We start from the raw sequence: 19867 nt of genomic DNA, 5'->3' as shown, positions 1-19867 counted from the left end.
CAACCAAAGACAAAGAAAATGTTGCTATTTTTTTATAGCGTCATTAGGATTGATTAATCAACTGTCATCTGTACAGTCTTGACTCCAACACGAGTTGACGAATGTTCCCAAGTCCAAAAGTTTTTGAATCTGATCAAGAAGAATTTTGACAAGCTGGATGGCAAAGCTTCAGAGCAGAAAGACCTTCTCCCTCTGCCATGTGCCTGCACCAGCTGTAGAAACAGTCCCATCCAAAATCTAATGGTCCCATCCGCAATATAGTAGTCCCATCCGCAATATAGTAGTCCCATCCGCAATATAGTAGTCCCATCCGCAATATAGTAGTCCCATCCGAAATATAGTAGTCCCATCCGAAATATAGTAGTCCCATCCGCAATATAGTAGTCCCATCCGCAATATAGTAGTCCCATCCGCAATATAGTAGTCCCATCCGCAATATAGTAGTCCCATCCGCAATATAGTAGTCCCATCCGAAATATAGTAGTCCCATCCGAAATCGACACTTTCTTTTGTTGTTGTCCATAGTCCCATCAAAAGTATAATAGTCCCCTCAGAATTTAGAATAGTTCCATCAAAGGCACAGCATTGTGATGTGTGTCGCTAATTATTATTTCCTGCTTTTTATTTCCAGAGGCAAGATGGAGAGGACATTCATTTCTGAGCTCATTAAGAAGTTTTTGGTGGTTCTGATGTCCATCTCCCCAGCAGGTAAACATTTAGCAACACAGCTGTGATTTATGAACAATGCAGCTTTGTTGTATTCCCGTAAGCAGCTGGACACCGCAGCGGGAGGCCACATTTACTGGAGGAGAATGATGAGATTCTCAAGGCTTGAAATGGTGCTCAAAGACATTTTCCCCATGCTGAAAAGTTTTCACATCTTATTGTGCCAATTTAAACATACTCTGCTGTTTATTTTAAGCTTTAGCAGAGAGACAGACATTTTACTTGGGTACCAGTGGCAAACTAGGACACCCCATGCACATGCCTTTACCTCCTAGTCTTTATACGTGGGCCTCATTTCTCAGTGACATTTCTTCAGTCCAAAAGTCCCTCATTACCGGTGTGAGATGCACCATTTCCAACCTTTTATCAGTCCCAAAGTTCATCCTTTCCTCCTGACTTGACCCCCACTCTGAAAAAGCAGCCCTGTCCAGCTGCCCCCCGCCACGCCCACGGCGACAGTCTGTGTGGTGATGTAATGTAGGGCGACACACAGACCCCTCCCCCCCACTCCACACGCCCAACCTGTGTGCTCAGAATAGCATCTCTCCCAACATGTAGCTGGGTGGTGGTAGTCCTGCTGAGACCCAGACTCTAATCCTCCCTGTCAGAGCATTGGTACACAGCACAGGGATGTACACACACACACACAGTGGTATGTAGCACAATGGACATGTGCTACTGCACACACACACACACATCTACCTCCCCTAATGAGGGCTGATCTCCCAGCATACATTGCAGTGCCCCAGAGGAGAGACAAACGTACCGGGGTCTTCGTGCACGGCCGGGCCACTTCCTGGCCCCAGCTCTCTCTCTCACACGCACGCACGCACACACACACACACACACACAGGCCATGGTGTCGTCCACAGTTGTTTGCTGAAAACCCTCCTTCGTCTCCCACATCCGCCTCTGTGTTTGAGTGTGTGTGATGGTGGTCATGCGTGTTATGTATGTTATTACCTGAACTGAATGTCTCCCTGTGTTGTCTCTCTCAGGCCCTGTACCCATGGGGAAGGTCCACTCCTGCGTGAGGTTCATCGAGCTCATGATTCACCTGGATGTAAGAAACACGCTATTTATAAGGGAAACTATGGTGTTGTTGTGTTGCATATGTATGAAGTGTACTAGGCAGCCATTTATATAGAATCAACTGAATATCTGCATTCACTGAGCATGCAAAGACACTTTTGAGATTGCTGTACCTACCTATACCTGTACACCTATTTATATCTTGATATGTGTAGAGTATGCAACCTTGAATGATTGTTTTTTGATGATGGTGAGAAAATACAGATTATTTCTAGCATATAAAATTTGAGGTGTAACGTCATGGTGTAGTATGCTTTCTCTGTGGTCTGGTTTGGCTTCATCATGACACGCAGAGAGGATGTCACATAGTCAAGATGGTTCCTTCCCTCTCTGGGCTGCGTGGCCACGGTGCTCCTGTTTCCCCCCGAGGGAGGATCAGATGGATTGATTCTCCCCCTATCCGATGACATGCTATCCTTTTCCTGGCACTGGCAAGGCAAGCTGCCTCCGGAGAAGTCCTTTCCCCCTCAGCAGTATCATTTTACAAAGGGATGGCTGAAATCTCATGCTTCTCTCTGAGATGATGTGATAAGACCCTGTGAATCTCTGTATGGAAAAAGAGATCCTAAATTTTGTGTGTCTGTTAGATTGCGCCATCTGTGACAGGTCTGTGGAGATCAAAGCTGTGGCCATAGATACAGCTTGTCTGTCTTGTTGCGGGAGTAGTATCATATTCAGAGAGGTGAACTCAATAGAAGACATGGCATTTTTTCAATTCAATTTTGCTGTTCTTTTTGTGAGTAGAGGTCACTGTGTAGGCTGTTGTCATTGTTTTTCTCCTTTCCTCTATTTGAAATTTGACCTCCAGCCCTCATCTATGAAAAGCAAAAAAATTGTCCAAACCACCCTGCTGAAATAGACTCTGAATCAATAGGGCCCTATTTATTCTCTGGGCCTCAATGCTGGGAATTCTGGTTTGTAGATGGATTGATCTGATTGACCCCAATTGAACCCAAATTATGCATTTTCTAGTTATAGGTAGGTGAGTGAATATTTACTTAAAAAATAAATAAAAAATGTAAGATCATATTTATTGAGCCTATAGTATTGTATAAGGGCAGCGGTTTCATTGTTTTACCATGATGTGTGGTTCCCTTCTATGTCTGTCCCCAGCCCTGCTCCTAACACGTCGCTGGTTCAACACGGTGCTGGATGACTCCCACCTGGTGGTGATGACTCCCACCTGGTGTCCAGCCTCAGGCAGAGAGAGGAGGAGGGACACCTCTTCTGCCAGTTACTGGACATGCTGTTCTACACTGGCTTTGGGATCAACGACCAGACAGGCAACGCCCTGACAGAGAAGGAGATGACCACGCTCCACTACAACAGAATCACATCACTGCAGGTACATGTATACAGTACTACCCAGGATGGATGGATGAGTTACTCTGTTTTGTTTGGTTGTTTACTTGACCTGTCCACATCACAAATTATTCTATATTATTCAAATCGTTGATAGGCATCAGTTTTGAACATCATTTGCACATTTAAGCATTAAAGATAGGAGAAAGTTTACCTAAGTGTACTGTGTGCACCTGGGAGACATAACCCATGCTGTGAGTTGTACATGTATGAATATGGAACATTCATAATTTAGTGACAGCTTCCAGATGTCATTTACAAGAAAGAATATCAAGTCAAAGTCAGTCCTAGAGAGAATTCTCAATATTTTAGATTTCAGTCTTTCATGCATTTTTACCTCTCAACTTGATATGATCAAATTCATTTAAAGGGAAATATACAGGCTGGTTCATCTGTTCATCCTAATATTCTCTCCATCTGTCCATCTCTCGCTCTTTCCCCTACCTCTCTCTAGCCCCACACAGATGTTGGATTAGTACATTAGGGAAATGAAAAAGGTGCCTGACATCACACGGTCTCTGGGGTGTGTGGGTAAGGAGTTGTTTCCTCATGATCTCTAAATGTTTGCTGTGTCTTGTCTTTCAGAAGGCAGCCTTTGCCCATTTCCCAGAGCTGCAGGACTTTGCCCTGTCCAATGTGGGAGCCGTGGACACACAAGAATCCCTCACCAAACAGTTTGGCCATCTCAGGTAGTGTGTGGGTGGGGAGGGGAGTCATATCTGGGTTTGTGAACCTCAAAAAATATCCATACACATCCTTACCTTTATGCTACCATGATGACTAAAAACGCTGAATTGTCACTGTCGTATCGCTAACATCCCACTGTCGTACTGCTGCCCCCTGACCGCGAATGGCAGGCAGCATGTGAGTCCTTGAATGTGCAGAGTAGTGTGGTACCAGCAAGAGAGATAGACTCGCCTCATTAATTTCAGCGATTTGCAGGGGCTTGAGAATAAACTCTTTGAACAGCTGTATTTGTCAGATCATATTAGCAAGTGGCCTTGCCAACACCCCCCCCCCTCCATCGCTTTCATTGGGCTGGGCCTTGTTATTGTGTGTGTGCTTCCAATCCTTTTCTCCTTTCCTTCTGACCCTGGTCCTAGGTTCTGCTGAGACTCTCTTTCCCCTCTGTGTTATTGTCTCATGGATAAAGCCAGGCTCTGCATTGTCAACGAGCCCCGCCCCTCGGGAAATAATGCTTTTTAGCCTATTCATTGATGGAAATACCAGTTGATGGAAATACATTTTTCTGGTAACGCTTATTGGCCTATAGTTTAATTTGCATAATTTAGTGGAATATATTGTACAGTATATTCGTTATGTATCTTATCACATGCGTACAGCACACAGAGCCTTTGAGCGGAAAATCTGTCAAAGACAGTGTGAGAGCTGCTGCTACATACAGCATCTCAAACAGCAAATGTATAGGCAACGGAAAGCAGGCCTCATCAGCACGTCACACACCACTTTGCAATGAGCTGGAGGCAGTATGCATTTTGAAAACATACACTTAAATTGTTTGAAACCTGAACGTTTATTACATATTATGAGGCATGTCTTACCTTGCTTCAAAGTAGCCTAGCCAAAATCAGACCATTACCGTGGAGGCAATTATTTTATATCAACTTTCTTTCATAGTCCAGTAGCCAAAGGCACAATCCTAGTCATATTAGCAACCCATGCTAGTTGTTGCATATTAGATCTCCCCTCTTCCTAAATTTCTTGCTGATATTTTCGTCTGTCAAATGAAACCGCTCGCATGTGCGGTGTGCTTTGACAATGCCGTTTTCCCGTTAATTGCGTTATGGGACAAACATTTGTGCCTAGCCTACTGCTTTGTGCACATTGCTGCACTTACAGTGCCTTCGGAAACTATTCAGACTTCTTGACTTTTTCTACATTTTGTGACATTACAGCATTATTCTAAAATGAATTAAATAGTTTTTTTCCTTCATCGATCTACACACAATACCCCATAATGCCAAAGCAAAAACTGTTTTTTAGAAATGTTAGCAAATTTATTACAAATAAAAAAATGATATCACAATTACATAAGTATTCAAACCCTTTACTCAGTACTTTGTTGAAGCACCTTCGGCAGCGATTACAGCCTCGAGTCTTCTTGGGTATGATGCTACCAGCTTGGCACACCTATGTTTGAGGAGTTTCTCCCATTTTTCTCTGCAGATCCTCTCAAGCTCTGTCAGGTTGGATGGGGAGCGTCACTGCACAGCTATTTTCAGGTCTCTCCAGAAATGTTCGATCGGGTTCAAGTCCAGGCTCTGGCTGGGCCACTTAAGGACATTCAGAGACTTGTCCCGAAGCCACTCCTGCGTTGTCTTGGCTGTGTGCTTATGGTCATTGTCCTGTTGAAGGGTGAACCCTCACCTCAGGTCCTGAGTGCTCTGGAGCAGGTTTTCATCAAGAATCTCTCTGTACTTTTCTTCATTCATCTTTCCCTCCATCCTGACTAGTGTCCCAGTCCCTGCCACTGAAAAACATCCACACAGCATGATGCTGCCACGACCATTTTTTTTTTTTACGAGGCAAGTCAGTTAAGAACAAATTCTTATATACAATAACAGTGGGTTAACTGCCTTGTTCAGGGGCGAACAACAGATTTTTACTTTGTCAGCTCGGGGAGTCGATCTTGCAACCTTTCGGTTACTAGTCCAATGCTCTAAGCACTAGGCTACCTGCCGCCCCACCATGCTTCTCCATAGGGATGGTGCCAGGTTTCCTCCAGATGTGGCGCTTGGCATTTAGGCCAAAGAGTTCAATCTGGGTTTCATCAGACCAGAGAATCTTGTTTCTCATGGTCTGAGAGTCCTTTGGGTGGCCTTTTGGCAAATTCCAAGTGGACTGTCATCATCTGGCCACTTTATCATAAATGCCTGATCTGTGATCTGTGCCTAGACACAATCCTGTCTCGGAGCTCTATGGACAATTCCTTTGACTTCATGGCTTGGTTTTTGCTCTGACATCCACTGTTAAGGACCTTATTTAGACAGGTATGTGCCTTTCCAAATCATGTTTGATCAATCGAATTTACCACAGGTGGACTCCAAGTTGTAAAAACGTTTCAAGGATGATCATTAAATGCACCTGAGCTCAATTTTGAGTCTCATAGCAAAAGATCTGAATACTTATAAGGTATTTCTGTTTTTTACTTGTAATAAATTTGCAAGCAATACTTAACTTGTTTTTGCTTTGTCATTATGGAGTATTGTGTGTAGATTGATGAGGAAATAGTTTTATTTACTCAATTTTAGAATAAGGCTGTAATGTAGAATAATGTGAAAAGGTTAAGGGGCCTGAGTACTTTCCGAATGCTCTGTGTATTGTGAAGAAATAATAGTTGATCAACATTTTCACCGACGCGTTCTGATTTGTTGGGTCAGACTCATTGATTTTATTTTTTTATGTAGCCTAGGCCTACTGGTTTTATGAATTTGGGATCTATCGTCCCACAACTGTCCCAGAGTTTGTTTGGAATAGGCTATTTCTTTCTCAACTTCCTGACTAATAGAATAGGTAAACTTTTCTGCTATGGGGGATAGTAGATTGACAGACTAGTGATTTTGCTGTTCATTACTAGTCATGTTGGCTGAGGAAAAGTACATGTGGACAGTTATTCTAACTTCTTGAAAGTGGGCATCAGAATTCGGTAAGAAGGACCGTATATCCTTGTATCCTCAAACGGCATGTTCTGTCATTCTGAGCTCGGTGGGTGGACGCCCTAATCAGGTTATGAACCCAATGCATATGGGTCCAGTAAATGTATAAAATGTCCAGTAAATTCAAATGCTACCGGTCAAATGTCCGGCGCCACATTTTCCTAACGGAAACCCTCACAGGCAGGGCATTACACACACACACACACACACACACACACACAGTATTTTTCTCTTTCAGTTTTAAGAACTCCTCATTGCGTGTCGTCTGGCTAGAGATTTGGTGGCGATAAAATTACAATTAGGCAGGCTAGTGGGCTCATGGCCCTAGCAAAAAGTAACAGCTCTCAGATCTATCCTGCGTCCAGCCTCATCTCCCTAACAACTCAATGGAAGCAGCTATTTTAGCTTTGTCATGGAGTACAGTACAGCAACGTGACCCATGCCAGTCCCTAGACAGACCAACTGCATGGTCAGCAAAACCCCAGACCCATGTGGTCAAACTAAATATGACATCACGAGTCTGGCCACACTGCTGCTTACAATGACACGTGTCCTGGTCTATCTGAATAGGACTCTCTCTATACCAACCCCTGTCTGTGTCATGGTGGCACATGTCACATCTGTCTGATTAAAACAGCCTTCTATTCAGACAGCAGCCTCTCAACCCTCTGCTTCAGCTCTGAGAAATGGAGATGCGGTTGGATTTTCATAATCCCGTCGCATTGATGCGGACCCAGCCCCTGTACACACCATGCTGACAGTGCAGGACTGCAGTGGCCTTAGTTAGCAGGGCAGAGTAGGAAAACACGAGGACTAGCGTACAGTACATCGCAATGCTTACAAGCACAGGACTGAAGAAAATATATATCTTAGGTGAATGGGACACTTTTCATATTGTCAGATGAAAGGTAGTGACTTGAAATAGGATAATTTTCCTCCAAAAAATATAATCTGCACTGCACGGTAATATATTCTCTTGAAGGTGTATTTCTACCCTTGGGTCTTCATTTCATATATTTATTTCAATAGAAGAGCGTTGCAAAAAATATAACAATGATGCTCAAAGAAAATACATATGAATTGGAAGTTCATAGTTCATAATGTAAAATATGCTGAAGTAGTTTTTTCTCACTACAGTCCCAACACTCTCCACCGGGTGGCCTCGTACCTGTGTCTGTTACCAGAGCTGGCAGAGGGACAGGACACCACCAATGAGAAAGAGGTCCTCCTGGAGCTGCTGGTAGGTGCTGTTACAAAACGGGGAGATGTTGTCCCTAACCGCTGATAGGGGATCAGATATATGTATTTCATCGTTCTAATGCTTAAAATGTGGGGAAGTTTCATCTGATCCTAGATCTATGGTTAGGGATGATGGGAAGGAGACAAGGACAGGATGCTAAGGTAATGAATATTTACATGCCCCCCAAGATGCCCTTAAGAATGAGAGAACCCCTCCTGTATTTACGGCTTGGCTAAACCGAAGCGACGTCAGAATATGTTGGCTTGCGGAACAATAACCGCCCAGAGAGCATAGCATCATAATAGGGTTGGCGTGGCTTATTTAAAATACATTCATTTCTGCTTTTGGAGTGCATACAGTATGCAACCCCCCACACGCACACTACTCTCCGCCCTTGAATTTGCCTTTGAATCCAATTAGGGCTCAACGTTGGTGATAGAGATGGAGTGGGTGAAGTGGAGAAGAGGGAGGTAGAGAGAGACTAATGAGGAAAGAGCAGCAAGGTTTCTCTTATCCTAGGGAAAAACACCACTGTGGATCTGATTTGCTCTCCAAACCCACCCACCCTTAGTCCCTCCTATAAACAAGCATAGAGTGTGTTGTTAACAAGTCTCATCCCCCATAACCCTCCATCACCATGCGACCAGCCCATCCACTGACCTGCTCTGTCCCTACTGCTGTAATTACCCACTTCAAGTCTTCTCTAGGCCTCCTCTCCTCTGCCCGCCACTGAAGCTTTTCCATAATTAGCTGATTAGATTGTTCCCAGAGCCATTGTCAGGGGACTCATGTGCGTGGCACCGGGTTGCCCTGAGCAACCAAAAATCTCCAGATTCCACTTTGGTATTATGCATTATTTGTTTGGTCGCCGGTGCCAGAGGCTTGTAGAGATGTGCTGTGTAGAGATGTGCTGTGTAGAGATGTGCTGTGTAGAGATGTGCTGTGTAGAGATGTGCTGTGTAGCGATGTGCTGTGTAGCGATGTGCTGTGTAGCGATGTGCTGTGTAGCGATGTGCTGTGTAGCGATGTGCTGTGTAGCGATGTGCTGTGTAGAGCTGCGCTGTGTAGAGCTGTGCAGGAGGGAACAGAGCAGGTCCCACAGACACACTGCAGAGAAAGTCTGTAATTAAACCTGGGGAATGAGAGGATGAGCTGGCCAGAGTGCTACTGAGCTTCTAGCTATCACTGTTCTTGGGGTTATTTACATAATTCCTCAAGCCATGAGCCACCCACTCTTGAATTAATAATGTCCTATTTAGATTACCGATATTGCAGTGGATTTTTTTATCCATCATTATGGAATTTTTGCTTAGTTTTGCAATAACTGTCTGAGATGGGCTCGATGGGTTTTAGTCTAAATTAGGGTTCTACAGTCTTTAGATCTATGTACCTCTCTGCCAGTCCCAGATGAATGACTATGACAAAACCCTGGGTTAGATAGTAACTGGCAGGGAACACGGCGGTGTAACAAGATGGACAACAGTGACAAAACCCTGGGTTAGATAGTAACTGGCAGGAAACACGGCGGTGTAACAAGATGGACAACAGTGACAAAACCCTGGATTAGATAGTAACTGGCAGGGAACACGGCGGTGTAACAAGATGGACGACAGTGACAAAACCCTGGGTTAGATAGTAACTGGCAGGGAACACGCAGTATAACAGGATTAGTTTAGCATGGCGGCTAGTGACTGACTGATCACATATAAGACACAGGGATTATATAGACTTCTGCATCATATTTGGCACACAACCATCATTGATGTTACAACATTTAGGCCCCTGACCTAAATAGCCTGCTGGCTCAGTGAGCCTGCTGGCTCACTGAAGAGATACAAGCCAAACTGTATGAGAGAGATGGTCTCTAATAAAGGGGTTGTCATGACAGACGGTGAAGTAGTGTGATGCAAAACGTCTGACATGATTATTTTACAAAACTTAATTTTTAATACCACTGTCTAGTGAGTGAGGGGAGGGTAAGAGTGGGGCGATGGTGCATTCACCCAATGTCTTTCTTTCTCTCTCTCCAGCTCTATTTCTATCTCTCTTTCTTCACTCTCTCACACTAACAGGTGTCTCGTCATGAGAGACGAATCTCCCAGATCGAGCAACTTAACCAGATGCCTCTTTAGCCAACCGAGGAGATTATCTGGATGAGAACATAGTCCCGAATGAGTACTATTCTGGTGAAGGTGTGTGTGTGTCTGTCTACTGTGTCTCCGCGCAAACTCATCTTGCACACACACACACCCTGCTGTGTTATCCCACACCACAGAGGCAGTGAGCTGGCACCCTCTTAATAGGCAATCCTCTTTAGGCTAGCAGGGGCACCTTCACAGGCTAAAATGCCTACAAGCCCTGTAATCCCATTGAAATCCATGAGCCTATCGATGTCTATAAGGCTATCTTAACTGTTTTAGCCTGCCAAGAGATTACAGGTGTAAATTAGCTTTCTAGTCTACTCTGCCGCTGTTATATCAAAGGGATTGTCCCTGTCACATAGCCACAGAGTTGTTCCTGGTCAGGGAAAACTCAGGGTCCTGTTTATGTTACACTGAAATAGGTAGGTAATAGATCTATACCAATGACATCAATTTCAGAGGATTTCTTAGTCATATCTCTCCTTGTTTAATCCTTGTGTTCCAGTTTGTCTGTCTCTCCCTAAACGGAGCCTGCAGTTCCTGACCCTCCACGACTGCCTGCTGAGAAACTTCAACCTGTCCCGTCTGGAGTCCACCTACGAGATCAGACATGACGTGGAGGACGTTGTGACTCGCATAAAACCACGGTGAGCAGAGAACACACACCTATAACTGATGGTAAGAAAATGTTCCCACATTTCTGTTTACTTAGACTTTGTAATTTGTGTCTCACTCATAACTCAATTTCTATGACATTTTCAGGCACTCGTAGTATGATAGTGTGGTGTTTGTGGGTTGACCTGCTGTCTTGTCTTCCGTTAGGCAGTCAGAGTGTGGTGTTTGGGGGCCAGCCAGGATGTCTCAGACATCACAGCCTTCTCCATCGTGGAGGTAGCTAAGCCATCGCTGTCAACCTCAATGTACGAGACCACATCAAACATGAGTGGGAAGGCACATGGCTGTGCCATCTCTCTATCCCCTGCTCTCTATCCCCTGCTCTCTATCCCCTGCTCTCTATCCCCTGCTCTCTATCCCCTGCTCTCTATCCCCTGCTCTCCCTCTCTCTTCTCTACCTTTCAGCATTCCCTCTATATACCATCTAGTTTTCTTTCTTTTGTTTTCCTTTTCTCATGCACTCTGTCTCCCTCCTTCTCTCTTCGTGGATCCCACTCCGTCCCAGTAATAAAGCCTTTATGTCTCCATGAAGTCTGTCCATCCAGACCATCTGTCCAAACCTGCTGTACCTTGACCTGTGATCGCCCCTCTAGCCTTGTGTCTGCCTGTAGACGTGTTGTTTCCTACCAGCCCTGATCACTTAGCTTCAGTGTTTTATTTCCTCATCTTCTTCTCCCAGCGGGTGCAGCAGGGCTGCTGTAGATAATGTTAACAGTGTGGTGTCATCCTCCCTGGCATTGATTTACTGTTTTACCATGAACATATCAAACCATACAACACTGGCTGACTGTAGCTACCAAGAGATTATATACACGGAGTGTACAAAACATTAGGAACATCTTCCTAATAATGAATTACACCCCCTTTTGCCCTCAGAACAGCCTCAATTCGTCAGGGCATGGACTACAAGGTGTCATAAACATTCCACAGATAGGCATGTTGACCAATGCTTCCTGCAGTTGTCAAGTTGACTGGATGTCCTTTGGGTGGTGGACCATTCTTGATACACACGGGAAACTGTTGAGCGTGAAAAACCCAGCAGCGTTGCAGTTCTTGACACACTCAAACCGGTGCGCCTGGCACCTACTACCATACCCCATTCAAAGGCACTTCAATCTTTTGTCTTCCCATTCACCATTTAAATGGCATATCCATGTCTCAAGACTTAAAAATCCTTCTTTAACCTGTCTCCTCCACTTCATCTTCAGTGATTGAAGTGGATTTAACAGGTGACATCAATAATGGATCATAGCTTTCACCTAGAGTCACCTGGTCAGTCTGTCATAGAAAGAGCAGGTGTTCCTACTGTTTTTACACTCAGTGTAAGTTCTAGTAAAGAGTAATGCTTCAAAATATAAGCTAGTAAGAGATGTGGAAAATGTTTTGCTCGTCAATTAGTGGATTGATTATTTTTTAAATCTGTAGATTTACTAAAGGAGTCTGTTCTTCAACACAGCGAACCTCCAAGTGCAGGAGGATGGCTCAATGTCAGGATAGTCTAGTGCTACCAGAATCCCCATCCCTTTCTCTCCCTCCTCCACACCTCTTTTACGGGTTCGCATTCTCCTTCTTTTTGTCTTTCAGTTGAGAGGTGTATCATGTGATTCTCCCTGCCTGCCTCCCTCATCACCCCTCTCCTCCTCCCCATTGTATAATTAGAGCTTCATGTTTTAAAGATCAGCCGAGCGCTGACAGGGAGTTTTTGCTCTTTTTCTCCCAGGGCTGCGGAAGCACGACGTTTGCTTTCTGGTCACGGTGTGGCCCAATCTGCCCTACGGCACACGCCTCGACCCGGCGCCAGCCCTTTATGGAGCAGACAGGCCTGGCCTACGTGAGTGGCTGCGAGGTGCAGGGCATGCTGGACGACAAGGACCGCGTCATCGAGGAAGGTAGGCTGGTACACACGTGGACATCTGTACACACACAGGCATACACACACACACACACACAAAGAATTGCATGCATATACATACATTTCCCACCGTCACACACAGACACCCACACCCCGCCTACACACACTCACAAACTCATGTCACACACCATTCTCCTCATCCTCCTCCGACCCCTAAACCTCCAGCCCTTGAGGTCTAGTAGGGTTGTCATGGTGACACTCAGAGACCTGACCTGTTCGCATTAACGTTCCATTAACCTTAGGGAAACCCATCACACCTGAATGCCTCTGTGTTTTATTTATTTGATTTTACTGTGGTAGAAAGGCATGACAGGCATTTTATATGACGGGCATCTCTAGACTCCAGAATACCTTGACAGCCATAGTCTCAAATCCATCCTATTGAAGCTATGACTGGGCTTGCCATGGTTTATGGCAAATCCCACCGTACCTTCTCCGCTATGTAATCTGGTTTCCGAGCTGGTCATCGGTGCACCTCAGCCACGCTCAATGTCCTAAACGATATCATAACTGCCATCGATAAAAGATAAAAGTACTGTGCAGCCGTCTTCATCGACCTGGCCAAGGCTTTCGACTCTGTCAATCACCGCATTCTTATTGGCAGACTCAACAGCCTTGTTTCTCAAATGACTGCCTCGCCTGGTTCACCAACTACTTCTCAGACAGAGTTCAGTGTGTCAAATCGGAGAGCCTGTTGTCTGGACCTCTGGCAGTCTCTATGGGGGTGCCAGAGGGTTCAATTTTCGTGCCGACTCTCTTCTCTGTATACATCAATGATGTTGCTCTTGCTGCTGGTGATTCTCTGATCCACCTCTACGCAGACGACACCATTCTGTATACTTCTGGCCCTTATTTGGACACTGTGTTAACAAACCTCCAGACGAGCTTCAATGCCATATAACGCTCCTTCCTTTGCCTCCAACTGCTCTTAAATGCAAGTAAAACTAAATGCATGCTTTTCAACCAATCGCTGCCCGCACCCGCCCGCCCAGCTAGCAACACTACTTTGGACGGTTCTGACTTAGAATATGTGGACAACTACAAATACCTAGGTGTCTGGTTAGACTGTAAACTCTCCACAGCCTATCTGTAAATAGCCCACCCAAATACCTCATTCCCATATTGTTATTTTTTTTTTTGCTCCTTTGCACCCCAGTATCTCTACTTGCACATCTGTCACTCCAGTGTTAATGCTAAATTGTAATTATTTCGCCACTATGGCCTATTTATTGCCTTACCTCCCTAATCTTACTACATTTGCACACACTGTATATAGACTTTTCTATTGTGTTATTGACTGTACGTTTGTTTATCCCATGTGTAACTCAGTGTTTGTGTCGCACTGCTTTGCTTTATCTTGGCCATTGCGCAGTTGTAAATGAGAACTTGGTCTCAACTGGCCTACCTGGTTAAATAAAGGTAAAATAAAAAAAATAATTTCCCCTGTAGTTTGGCTTTCAAATGAGACTTTCAGACATGATATCGCTCAATGTGGATCCCAAGGTCAGTTTTGCATTTCCCCTGCCATTGTAGGTGGGTTAGCTGGTCCTAGATCTGTAGGTGGGTTAGCTGGTCCTTCTGTAGATCTGTATGGGTTAGCTGGTCCTAGATCTGTAGGGGGGGGGGGGTCAGCTGGTCTTAGATCTGTATGGGTTAGCTGGTCTTAGATCTGTAGGTGGGTTAGCAAGTCTTAGATCTGTAAGGGGTTAGCTGGTCCTAGATCTGTAGGTGGGTTAGCTGGTCCTAGATCTGTAGGTGGGTTAGCTGGTCCTAGATCTGTAGGTGGGTTAGCTGGTTCTAGATCTGTAGGTGGGCTAGCTGGTCCTAGATCTGTAGGTGGGCTAGCTGGTCCTAGATCTGTAGGTGGGCTAGCTGGTCCTAGATCTGTAGGTGGGCTAGCTGGTTCTAGATCTGTAGGTGGGCTATCTGGTCCTAGAGCTGTAGGTGGGCTAGCTGGTCCTAGATCTGTAGGTGGGCTAGCTGGTCCTAGATCTGCGCCTACAACAGGCAACTTGTACCCAGAGTCTTCCTCTTCCACCAGAAGAGCTCAGAGACGTTTATTGGAGTGGATATTATATCAGGTTATCCAGACATGGTATCCTAAGTGTTCCTTCCCCCTGTGTGAACATGTGGCAGTGTCTACCTCTACCAAAGCACTATGTCCCCTCGCTTCTCCTCTCCATATTCCCACTTTATAAAAAATGTAGAGAGCGGTGCTAACTGGACCAGGGTGTATGTAGTAATGAGCCTAGCGCTGTTGTCTAGCGCTGTTTAAACTTTGATGCCCACAGGGCCGAGCCAGAGACGATCATGTCACCTGTATCTCCAGGCGCTTTGTGTGAAGTGGCACCATCATTTCGATGTATTTATTCATCCTCCATTTACTCAGCAACCCCATTGAGATTTAAAAGCTATTAAATAAGGGGGCTTTTTGGCCTGGCCAAACTTGTTATAAGCTGTGAAACTAGGTAAAGTAAAGCTAGAATGAGCTCAAAGATACAAACACCTCAATCTGATTTTGGATACATTTCTCTACTGGTTACCTGCCTGGCTACCTGCCTGCCTGACTATCTGCCTGGCTACCTACACACCTGCCTCGCTGCCTGCCTACTTACCTGCCTGGCAACCTGCCTGGCTACCTGCCTGCCTGGCTACCTGCCTGCTTAGCTCTTCACAGACACCTGTCCTCAGCCCTTTATCCCAGTGGGTTTAGTGCCCTTCTTCAACCCACTCATCCGTCAATCGCACCACACTCGTTTTAGTAGAGCGGATTTAAAGGAAATGCATGGGACAGGAGCCACCTGGCTTGAGTTTCACCACCAGGGCACTGCACAATGGCATCATGCGAGAACCCCATTTTAAATGTTTGTGAAACGCGATACTCACACACAGGCGCATCAGATGCTGCTAATGGGAATCAGTCTAAAGCCTCTGGCCTATGTGTGTGAGAGGCATGAGAATGTAATGCGTCTTGGTGCTGAGATGGGAGATGAGTTGCCTGGACCAGGATTTCAGAGCTTAGCTGTCTTGGGGACCAGGGAAGATGCCCTGGCATTTATGAAATTAGAGGCATACGATGTCTTCTAAAATGGGCTGGCCAATGTAGCTAATGTTTTTTGGGGGGGTCTGGCCAATGTAGCTAATGTTTCTCTAATTTATTTTGTCTCTCTTGCTCCCTCTTTTGCACTCTATCACTCTCTGTATGTTCGTGTCCTTGGTTGTTACATAAGCAGTGAACATTCCCAGGCTTATATCCCCACCATACATCATTAGTATCTACTAGTGGTCTATTGGGCAGTATACACTATCTTGAGAATTAATTCAACCTCATTGTATTTATATTATGGCGTTAGTTGAGTTGCATGTCACACGACCACTAACGGACATAATCCTTTTGACACGTAAATTCAGATAAGCACGCTTGCTTCACCCTCATGTTGGTGCTAGCAAGCAGGCTAGGTAGTGCTATATATCAAATCAAATCAAATTTTATTTGTCACATACACATGGTTAGCAGATGTTAATGCGAGTGTAGCGAAATGCTTGTGCTTCTAGTTCCGACCATGCAGTAGTATCTAACAAGTAATCTAACAATTTCATAACAACTACCTTATACACACAAGTGTAAAGGAATGAATAAGAATACGTACATAAAAATATATATGGATGAGCGATGGCGGAACGGCATAGGCAAGATGCAGTAGATGGTATAGAGTGCAGTATATATACTGCTCAAAAAAATAAAGGGAACACTTAAACAACACAATGTAACTCCAAGTCAATCACACTTCTGTGAAATCAAACTGTCCACTTAGGAAGCAACACTGATTGACAATAAATTTCACATGTTGTTGTGCAAATGGAATAGACAACAGGTGGAAATTATAGGCAATTAGCAAGACACCCCCAATAAAGGAGTGGTTCTGCAGGTGGTAACCACAGACCACTTCTCAGTTCCTATGCTTGCTGGCTGATGTTTTGGTCACTTTTGAATTCTGGCGGTGCTTTCACTCTAGTGGTAGCATGAGACGGAGTCTACAACCCACACAAGTGGCTCAGGTAGTGCAGCTCATCCAGGGTGGCACATCAATGCGAGCTGGGCAAGAAGGTTTGCTGTGTTTGTCAGCGTAGTGTCCAGAGCATGGAGGCGCTACCAGGAGACAGGCCAGTACATCAGGAGACGTGGAGGAGGCCGTAGGAGGGCAACAACCCAGCAGCAGGACCGCTACCTCCGCCTTTGTGCAAGGAGGAGCAGGAGGAGCACTGCCAGAGCCCTGCAAAATGACCTCCTGCAGGCCACAAATGTGCATGTGTCTGCTCAAACGGTCAGAAACAGACTCCATGAGGGTGGTATGAGGGCCCGACGTCCACAGGTGGGGGTTGTGCTTACAGCCCAACACCGTGCAGGACGTTTGGCATTTGCCAGAGAACACCAAGATTGGCAAATTCGCCACTGGCGCCCTGTGCTCTTCACAGATGAAAGCAGGTTCACACTGAGCACGTGATAGACGTGACAGAGTCTGGAGACGCCGTGGAGAACGTTCTGCTGCCTGCAACATCCTCCAGCATGACCGGTTTGACGGTGGGTCAGTCATGGTGTGGGGTGGCATTTCTTTGTGCGGCCGCACAGCCCTCCATGTGCTCGCCAGAGGTAGCCTGACTGCCATTAGGTACCGAGATGAGAGCCTCAGACCCCTTGTGAGACCATATGCTGGTGTGGTTGGCCCTGGGTTCCTCCTAATGCAAGACAATGCTAGACCTCATGTGGCTGGAGTGTGTCAGCAGTTCCTGCAAGATGAAGGCATTGATGCTATGGACTGGCCCGCCCATTCCCCAGACCTGAATCCAATTGAGCACATCTGGGACATCATGTCTCGCTCCATCCACCAATGCCACGTTGCACCACAGACTGTCCAGGAGTTGGCGGATGCTTTAGTCCAGGTCTGGGAGGAGATCCCTCAGGAGACCATCCGCCACCTCATCAGGAGCATGCCCAGGCGTTGTAGGGAGGTCATACAGGCACATGGAGGCCACACACACTACTGAGCCTCATTTTGACTTGTTTTAAGGACATAACATCAAAGTTGGATCAGCCTGTAGTGTGGTTTTCCACTTTAATTTTGAGTGTGACTCCAAATCCAGACCTCCATGGGTTGATAAATTGGATTTCATTGATTATTTTTGTGTGATTTTGTTGTCAGCACTTTCAACTATGTAAAGAAAAAAGTATTTAATAAGATTATTTCATTCATTCAAATCTAGGATGTGTTATTTTAGTGTTCCCTTTACTTGTTTGAGCAGTGTACATATGAGATGAGTAATGTAGGGTATGTAAACATTATATAAAGTGGCATTGTTTAAAGTGGCAAGTGATACATTTATTACATCCAATTTTTAATTATTAAAGTGGCTAGAGATTTGAGTCAGTATGTTGGCAGCAGCAGCTCAATGTTAGTGATGGCTGTTTAACAGTCTGATGGCCTTGAGATAGAAGCTGTTTTTCAGTCTCTCGGTCCCAGCTTTGATGCACCTGTACTGACCTCGCCTTCTGGTTGATAGTGGGGTGAACAGGCAGTGGCTCGGGTGGTTGTTGTTCTTGATGACCTTGTTGGCCTTCCTGTGATATCGGGTGGTGTAGTTGTCCGGTAGTTTGCCCCCGGTGACGCGTTGTGCAGACCTCACTACCCTCTGGAGAGCCTTATGGTTATGGGCGGCGCAGTTGCCATACCAGGCAGTGATACAGCCTGACAGGATGCTCTCAATTGTGCATCTGTAAAAGTTGAGTGTTTTTGGTGACAATCCAAATTTCTTCAGCCTCCTGAGGTTGAAGAGGCACTGCTGCTGCGCCTTCTTCACCACACTGTCTGTGTGGGTGGACCATTTCAGTTTGTCTGTGATGTGTAAGCCGAGGAACTTAAAACTTTCCACCTTCTCCACTACTGTCCCGTCGATGTGGATAGGGGGCTGCTCCCTCTGCTGTTTCCGAAGTCCACGATCATCTCCATTGTTTTGTTGGCATTGAGTGTGAGGTTATTTTCCTGACACCACACTCCGAGGGCCCTCACCTCCTCCCTGCAGGCCGTCTCGTCATTGTTGGTAATCAAGCCTACCACTGTAGTGTCGTCTGCAAACTTGATGATTGAGTTGGAGGCGTGCATGGCCACTCAGTCATGGGTGAACAGGGAGTACAGGAGAGGGCTGAGAACACACACTTGTGGGGCCCCAGTGTTGAGGATCAGTGGGGTGGAGATGTTGTTTCCTACCCTCACCATTTAGGGGCGGCCCGTCAGGAACTCCAGGATCCAGTTGCACAGGGCGGGGTTGAGACCCAGGGTCTCAAGCTTAATGACGAGTTTGGAGGGTACTATGGTGTTAAATGCTGAGCTGTAGTCGATGAACAGCATTCTTACATAGGTATTCCTCTTGTCCAGATGGATTAGGGCAGTGTGCAGTGTGATTGTGATTGCGTCTTCTGTGGACTTATTGGGGCGGTATTCAAATTGGAGTGGGTCTAGGGTGTCAGGTAGGGTGGAGGTGATATGGTCCTTGACTATTCTCTAAAAGGACTTTGTGATGACAGAAGTGAGTGCCACAGACACCATTCAAACAGTTGTAGAAAATTCAGAGTGTTTTCTATCCAAATCTACTAATAATATGCATATTCTTGTTTCTGGGCCAGAGTAGTAACCTGTTTAAATTGGGTACGTTTTTCATCCGGCTGTGAAAATATTGCCCCCTAGCCCAGACAGGTTAAAATCCCCAGCTACAATAAATGCAGCCTCAGGATATGTGGTTTCCAGTTTACATAGAGTCCAATGTAGTTCTATCAGGGCCGTCGATGTGTCTGCTTGTGGGGGGATATACACGACTGTGATTATAATCGAAGAGAATTCTCTTGGTAGAAAATGCGGTCGGCATTTGATTGTACGGAAAAAAAGGACTTGAGTTCCTGTATGTTGTTATGATCACACCATGTCTCGTTAATCATAAGGCATACACCCCCGCCCTTCTTACCAGAGAGATGTTTGTTTCTGTTGGCACA

General features: G+C 45.5%; 1 pseudogene across 1 annotated transcript in view; it reads left to right on the top strand.

The window, feature by feature from the left end:
• The first annotated feature begins 2951 nt into the window (after window positions 1-2951).
• LOC106611104 (RNA helicase aquarius-like) overlaps window positions 2952-19867 on the top strand; it is a 56554-nt pseudogene continuing 39638 nt past the window's right edge. Inside the window, exons 1-7 of the transcript XR_014378649.1 lie at window positions 2952-3163; window positions 3766-3869; window positions 7995-8097; window positions 10128-10140; window positions 10744-10865; window positions 11061-11129; window positions 12634-12810. The product of XR_014378649.1 is annotated as an RNA helicase aquarius-like (transcript). The remainder of the gene's footprint in view (window positions 3164-3765; window positions 3870-7994; window positions 8098-10127; window positions 10141-10743; window positions 10866-11060; window positions 11130-12633; window positions 12811-19867) is intronic.

Source organism: Salmo salar, chromosome 09, assembly GCF_965601325.2.
Source record: "Salmo salar chromosome 09, fSalSal1, whole genome shotgun sequence".
Taxonomy (NCBI): domain Eukaryota; kingdom Metazoa; phylum Chordata; class Actinopteri; order Salmoniformes; family Salmonidae; genus Salmo; species Salmo salar.
Note: the sequence above shows the minus strand (reverse complement) of the source record. Positions and strands in the feature narration are given on the sequence as shown.